General features: G+C 36.5%; 1 protein-coding gene across 1 annotated transcript in view; it reads right to left on the bottom strand.

The window, feature by feature from the left end:
* The window catches only part of LOC150097455 (tribbles homolog 2-like), a 154,886-nt gene extending 152,295 nt beyond the window's left edge, over window positions 1-2,591 (bottom strand). Inside the window, exon 1 of the mRNA XM_090407245.1 lies at window positions 2,504-2,591. The gene's annotated coding sequence lies outside the window, so the exon portion shown is untranslated. The remainder of the gene's footprint in view (window positions 1-2,503) is intronic.
* Between the last annotated feature and the right edge of the window lie 5,788 nt (window positions 2,592-8,379).

Here is an 8,379-nt window from a genome sequence, read left to right on the forward strand (position 1 = left end):
CACGCTGCTAGCATAAACATCATACCTTCCTTAGGTACAGACAAGAAATTGCTCTGGTAAACTATCGCACTACTCAAATTTTTCAAAACTCTTCACTTCTCACTAATTTACAACACACAATGACTCTCAAAGCCCATTTCTGTTTTGCACCGCTTTTTCGAGGATTACTGAGCAGCAGCAAACATTCTTAAATAGTTGTCTAGAACACGTGGTGATGCACGTGACCAAGATAGCGTAAGTGACGTTTACATATATCTGTATAAAGTTTTTTAATTCAGTGACCAGTATGTGTATAAGCTCTTGAATATAAAGCATTTAGCTATGTCATGCTCTCAAGGCTTTGGTTCATTCCTTGTCATACGAAGTTAGGAGTTTTACTACCGGAAAACAGATGAATCCTCTTAAGACCAACGCATTTGTGAGACATAACCCATTTGACTCATGGCTTTATCTTCTGTAGACTAATTAATCACGACAAAAACTACCTCATTCGTTACGAGTTCTAACCATGATTTTTCTCTTGAAAGAGAAGAATAATAAATAATACAAAAATGTTTGATTTAATTACTCTAATAATCCACAGTACTCACATGTGCTTTCTGCCCAAATTGGTTTCCGTAAACGCCCTTTTAGGTTAAAGTGGTTATGCTTATTATTAAAAAATTTAATATCCTCTTGAATAAAAAAGCTGAGTTTCCGATAGGAAAAAATTCTTCTACCTCCGTATGAGATCGTCTAATTAACTTTCCACAGAAGAGGTCTTCGTGTCATGGACGAATTCGAACCTAAGTCTTCCAACGGGCTTCTTTGAAACCGACTGAGCCATGGAAACTGATTGATTAGTAATTACTCAAATATCAACAATTTGAGCAAAAGAAAATAATCCATACAATATCGTTTGCTTCCTAACGTCTATGGTGATTTTTCAAAATAAATAAATGTAATTAATTATTATTATTATTTAATTCATTAATGTCTATTTAAGCAATTTTAAAGTCTGTGAATCGTCTGGTTGTCTCAAGTTAATTCTGAATAGCGAAGATTTTCTTGTATCTTTTTTATTCTATTAATCTAATATACAATGGTAAGGAATTCCGAAATTTAAATATTACGAAAACGATTGTGATTATTCCTCAAATAACGTATTGTTTTGTTTCGATGTCAGCAGATGATTTATGTCTTTTTGCGAGGGAGGGGGGGGGGAGGAGACAGGAAACAAAGCTCCCGAGAAGAAAAACCTTGCCACTTCGGTATGAAGCTGACTGTTCATCTTTAGTTGAACTGGAAGACCCGCCTGTATTTCTTCATAAAACCAATACGGGTGTTGATATCGTAATCGTTTAAGTCGTTAAAGGCCAGTTCAATATTGTGTAATGCTAATTTTGGAGTCAATTAACAGTTATTTTGTCGAATAACTGTAGAACTGCACTAATTGTGGTGGAAATGATTATAAAAATCTCTCTCTCAGACTTTGCTAAAATTCTTTAAGATCTCCGAGTAGCATCTAAAAACTATGTTATTGCAGGATCTTCAAGAGTGACTGATCAAAACACAAAGCAAGTCCAAAAGTTACTCAAATCGATGTTTGGGACATATCAAACCGGTTGCTAATCGTTAAGCTTAAGCATTCTTCCTACCGCCTCAGTGTAGTGGAAGATACTGAAGTCACCAATTGGTAACATGTAGTTTTTTGACCTACGGCGACGATATTTATGAACCTCCATTTCTCCCTATTACTGAGCACAACATAAACACGGCATAATATTTACCTTGGAAGGATATTGCTTGGAATTGTATCATAAGTAAGATTATGAGGTCAGTATCCCACATGTTTTGATTATGCATTTTCGTGCTGGTTCTGTTTTTCAAATGAAAAACCAGAGTTTTTCATTTGCAAAACAGACAACCCACCTTCAGTTAAAAGTCCTTATAAAAACCAGGCAACCCACCTTCAGTGAAGATCCTTATAAAGGCTACTCGAGTTAACGGGATTCGAACGCAGGTTTTTCCAACCGAGGTAAATATTGTTACTGCCTTGCAGAGATGCTGATTGAAGAGGAATGGGCATTTCTTCATATTTATGTTTAAATATACACTTTACTGACACTGAAAATCAAGACTTTTCGTTTTCACAATGTACGTATCCGAAAATAACGTACTATAAAACTGAGCTCAGCAGCTGAGTGCAATTGTTTGAAAAAGAAATGAGTCATTTTACTTTCAAACAGTTGAAGTAATGAGTGATTAGTAGTTTTAAAAAGTTCTCGCTTACTCTTTCCGTAAAATAAAAGGCTTTCGAGGACTTATTTTTATTTTATAAATAAATAAATCTAATGTGTTTTCATTAAAAAAAAAAAAAGATGAGAACTTCTCATTTGAAATTATTTTTTGCAGATACCCAAAAATTTTAACATAAAATGCTAAATGCAATTAAACGAATTTACAGAAAGATTAGCTTTTAGTATTATTATATATTAAAAAAAAAAAAGTAGAGTAAAATTACCTCAAAAGTTGAGCGAGCTTGTAATCCAACACTATAGGAAACGCTACTGTAAAGTATATGTACATGTCACTGCAGATCAACTATTTTCAAGATAAAAGAAAAACACCCCTCTCAGCTTACTACGTGGCAGCTTAGCGGATTGCGAAATATTAGCAGTATCAGCTGGATTTTGTTTCCTTGTGTGCAAGCTAATGTGTTGAAATCAAAACCAAAACTAAAATGTGCATCATTTGCAATCTGGCACGGCAGACGAAGAATGAAATCAAAATTAAAGATAAAAGCAGATTTAAGCTAAGCTGCTAAATGGTTAATAAATTAATCCAGAATGGGAAATGTGTAAACACAAAAACTTTGCTTTTTTTACGTAAGGTAAATAGCTGCAGTCATAAGAATCAAAACGTTTTTTTTTTTTTTTTATGTAATTTCTTAATTTTATTTTAAGATGTGCATCCATTTCAATTTGGAATTACGCTTTTGCATGTGTTCGCTTTTCAAATTCGGATAATGCCCACGACAATAATGAAGCTCGATTCTATTTACACGACGCTGAATAAACGTGGGTTGGAACGCAGACTACGCTTTAACCTCTCTATCGGCCGAGGTGGATGAAATAGTGAGACAACTTGCACTTCTTATTCATGTTATTCAATAGGTGTTACAGAATCATATCCAGATTTATATGGACGTATATTTAATCGAACGTTCGAAACTAAAACTCTTCCGGAAACGTTCAGTTTAATTAAAACTTACATAGAGGGAGCAGTACAGATACCTCTCAAAATTATTATTATTAGTAGTAGTAGTACCGCTACTACTTTAAATTCATTTTAGCTTATTAATTAATTTATTTATCTAATTTTTTGAATAAATGAAAAGGATTAGGAAATTTATTTATTTACTCTACAAGGAAATTGAGATCATAAGACTGGCATTATCTGTCTTCCCTTTATAATAGCTGCTAAACAATAAATTGATGTAATATTTTGATATTCTGTATGAAAAACCATGCCACAAGAGACGATCCGAATTATTCCGTACCTCTAGAAATGGGACGTGCGATGCAAGTATTCATGCCTCTCACATGCATATAACCTCCAAATAATTGTCGGGGGCGGGGGGTGGGATTAACAGCAGTGACACTAGATGGCAGCACGAAAAGGAGGCTTCGTGAAAAGTCAGTGGTTGATAAAGAATTCAGAAATATTAAATTTCAACAGTTTGGTTGGTATTATAATTAAAAATATACAGATATAAAAATGCAATCGTTTAAGCTTGAAACAACTTATATAATACATAATAATAAAACTGTTATTATTACTAAAATAATAAAATTAACATTTTATTACTGTCTTTGTAAATACCACTTATGAAACTTGTAATATACATACATAGCATTTCAACTCAGTTGTCGGCTTCCTTTTATCTTTCCGTCGCGCGATCTTTTGTTAATACCGCACCAATCATATGCGCGTCTTAATAACCTGCCATTGCTGTCTGTTTCGCTTTAGGCTTAATTATTGTAAAGAGAGAAAAGTCACAAAACGGAAAAATGTTCTAGGTCCAGTGCATAAAAAAGTTCCAGAGCCGGGCCCCGGCGGAATTTAACTACTGATAATATTGAAACTTCTATTATATTTTCAAGCTGCTAAAAGGTCATTACGTTTTTAACATATTGTCTCATGTTTAAGGGGCTCACTTGCCATCGAGCTAGCTGATACCCTCGCCAATCCGCCACTGGGTGCACGTAATAATAATAAACCTCCTGTACACAGGTGCGAGACCAAGAAATAAAAAAAAAACATTATAATTATACTTTTTCATAGACACTAGTATTACTATCTAATTTTTTGAACATGCAATTTCTTTGAAAGAGAGTAAATATTAAAAAAAAAATTATTATTACACGGCATCCCCATGCAATCTAGAAATTTATCGTGGGAGACCCAAACTAACTACTTTTATATACAATACCTTTCATAACTTTCCTTAAACTCATTCACTGTCAGGGAATTCGCAGTTCATTCCACTTATTCACCACTCTCCACGCAACAGATCTCTGCACACTCTTACACAACTTCCACGGATGGCCCCTACTTCTCTATCTGTCATAATTATATTAAAATGTTCCTTTGTATCAATTTTATTATTATTGTTATTATTATTAAGAGAGACCTCCAGGGAGTCAGAGACTCATCGAGGGAGACCACATACTACACACATCAGCTATCATACTTATTTTTGAATTTATTCACATTGCTTGCATTCACAACATCAAATGGCAATCCATTCCAATCACGCACCACCCTCTGAGAGAAAAATTTAGTCCTCACAACTTTCTTGGCGGCCTTCATTCTCAGCTTCCAAGGATGCCCTCTCATTCTTTCCCCACCTTCCATAAATTAAAAAATTCCGTCAATTGAAATCTTGTATGATCCTTTTAGAAGTTTGTAAGTCTCAATCATATCACCCTTCTTTCTCCTGTTTGCTAGTGTGTGAAGTCTACAAATTCTCAATCTGTCTTCATAATCAGTATTCCAGAATCATGATATCATTTTAACACTCTCCTTTGTACTCTCTCCAATATATCAGAATCACAATGGAAACCAGACTTGCGCATAATAGCCCAACTGAGGTCTTATCAATGCCTTGTAAAGAGGCAAAATAACATCCTTATCTTTACATGTGAACGTTCGTTTCAGTATTGCAATTATCTTTTGAGTTGTATTTGCAATCTTTGCCACATGGCTCCTAAACTTCGACTTCCTATCTATTAACACTCCAAGATCCTTTGCCTCATCCCACCAATATAACACGACATTGGATATCTAATCATGCCGAAATGAAAGACTTTATATTTATTCACATTGATCTGACACCCATTTTCCCATGCGCACAATTCCAGCCTATTCAAATCATTCTGCAAATACAAATCAGCAGCATTCCTGATTATCTTACCTATCTTTGCATCGTCAGCAAATAGCTGTATGTCACTTGTCAAATCCTTTGCAATATCATTAATGTACAAATTGAATAACAGTGGCCAAAGTACTGATCCTTGTGGCACACCACTTGTTACCTTAAGCCTTGCAGACTGAGATCCCCCGTATACCACTTTTTGATATCTGCCAGTCAGCCATCCTCTTATTCATGCAACTATTGTATAACCCAAACCGATTTTCTCCAATTTATGCAACAGTCTACCATGCTGTATTCTGTCAAAAGCCTTAGCAAAATACAAAAGTATCATGGCGTATCCATCCCCTTTTCTAGTTGAATGGTAATATTGTTATAGAATGTGAGCAAGTTGCTAAGACATGGCTTTCCCTTAGTAAACCCATATTGTTCATTGCAAAGTAGAGATTCACTGTCACGTGAGCCCTAATCAATTTTTACCAAAATCTTCACCACCACTCCTGAGATATTAATTGATCGATAGTTGGATACATTGGTCTTTGTACCACCTTTGTGCATGGAATTACCATACATTCCTTCCATTCCTGCGGAATCTTCTCTGTTCTGAGACTCATATTAAACAGCCTGGTCAAAGGAATAGCCAGTTCAGCTGAATACTCTTTTAACACACGTGCTGATATTCCATCAGTCCATATTACTGAATTCTTATTCAATTTATTATTATTATTATTATTCGTGACACGTCCAAGGAGTCCGAAGACTCATCGCGGGAGGACACCTATTGTACAATTCTCCATCTCCACCCTACCGAACCTCTACCACCAATCATCTGCATCAGCGCCTTCTACTGCTCACCACCACAGCTAGTTTTTTTTCCTGTAAATTGCGTGTGTTCCGAAGGGCCGATTTGTCTGTATGAGGGATGAAAATCCCGAGTTTCCAGGAGAAAAAACCCTTTGTGCAACAGCTCTAAAACCTCTTCCGCACACACGCGTTTCTTCATCTAGTGAAGAGGTAACAGTGAGCTCAATGTTGTGTTCACCAGGTTGATAGCTTTCAAAAAATGGACACTCATTAACTGAACAACCTCTTCTGCATCAGTAATCCTCACGCCATCTGGATTTATGAGTTATTCTTTCATATTCATCCTTTCTTTTACTTGCAGCATATCGATAGAATTCTCGTGGATTGTCTTTAGCACGCAGAGCGAGTTTCTTTTCATACTCAGACTTTGCTTTACGTACAACAGTTGTGACTATTCTAGCCTGCTGCTTATAACGTTTCATAAAGGACGTCATCCTTTTGCAAACGGTGTTCCTTGCACATCGTCCTTTTCTTACGAATTTCTTGATTAATAAGATTACACATCCATTTTACTCTTACTCTGTAGAAAGTATTTTACCTTGGGTATATTGAACGTTAAAGATACCAAGCTATTTTAAACCTGGTTTTTCTCCATTTCCCAAGTAAGCAAACAGACAAATAAGTCAAGTTTGCGCCTGCACGTAATGCAAGTCTAGCTGACCCTGCAGGTAGTGCAAGACCAAGATAACTCATGGTAAAAGTAGAATAAGCTCTGATCACTAATCTTAATATTTACCCATAATGCAAAGTACATCTCCTGGAGGAGATGTATGATGCTTTGTATTAAAGGAATGGGGCCACTACCCAGACTGGTTTCGACCTTTATTGAGGTCTCATCAGTGGGAGCCAGGCTAGAAATATCAAGATTTTAGTAATACAGAGCTTATAAGTATTTTGCCAGAACAAGTTATTTGTCTGTTTGCTTACTTGGGAAATGGAGTAAAATCAGGTTTAAAATAGCTTGGTATCTTTGACTCGTACTCTATTTATTCTTCGAACTCTCGGGACACATTCTGATATCGCATCATGTTTAAATGCTTCCTGTGCACTGTCTATATTCTTTCCATCCAGCAACCGTCCCACTGAACTCAGTATACTCCTCAGTTGGTCATAATTTCCTGCTTTGAAATTCAGTAGTAATTTAGTCACTTCCCATGTGAGTACCGCATGATCACCGTCATCAACCGGAGGCAGAATAGTCTTTAACTGAAACGCCCTCTTACACTATAATCAAATCTAACACTCTTTGACTAAAGTTCCTTCTGTCACATGCTGCTTGAGGAAGTTTTCCGCAAGCTAAATAAATGCATTTTCATTCTTCTCCTGAGATTCTACTGCTACCCAATCAATATTTAGATAATTAAAGTCTCCCATTATGATTATTCTTTTCGTGTTCATCTTTTCTATCTGGTAATGCATTTCTTCATCACTAGCAACCGATCCACCAGGTTTGTAACAACAGTGCTTCCCCAACCGGCGTGCCGCGGCACACTGGTGTGCCGCAAAAGGACTGGAAGTGTGCCGCTAAAAATTTAACCGCAAAGTCCTGATTATGGGGACGACGGTACCGGAGGGCTAGGCTGCCGAGTGGTTCCCTTTTCGCTTTATTGCCCTTCTTTTAACGACCTCCCAGAATGTCATAGGCGACATTCCTCCCACCCTCACATTTTGTATCTATGTATCTATTACTCAGAAGATCATTACACTGCTTCAGTTCCAACTCATCTGTTGTGTTGAGAGAGTACCAGTCGAGTGTTTCAAGGGCGTATCATTTTTGCAACATAGTCATAGACTATATAAAGAGGAGTATCTGAAATTTATTTCGTGTACTCCGATAATTCTTCTTTGCCTCAATGTCTCATATGCCTGGAAAAGTTGTCAAATGAAGCGATGCTGCCAAGTACACTGCATCCGCCTTTCTACCAAGCAGCCTTCGTACATAGATAAGGATTTTAACTATTTTAAACGTCTGCGAACTCAAATTCAAATGCAAAGCTCTTTCATGAGATCAGCCACAACGGTATCTAATGGAGCTCTAGAAGTAAGTTACAAAGTCGCGAGATTGATAGCTAAAGCCAAGAAGCCTCACACAATTGCGG

The sequence above is a fragment of the Typopeltis vanoorti genome, chromosome 17 (assembly GCF_054136105.1).
Source record: "Typopeltis vanoorti isolate ZY-2024b chromosome 17, IOZ_Tvanoo_1.0, whole genome shotgun sequence".
Classification (NCBI taxonomy): domain Eukaryota; kingdom Metazoa; phylum Arthropoda; class Arachnida; order Uropygi; family Thelyphonidae; genus Typopeltis; species Typopeltis vanoorti.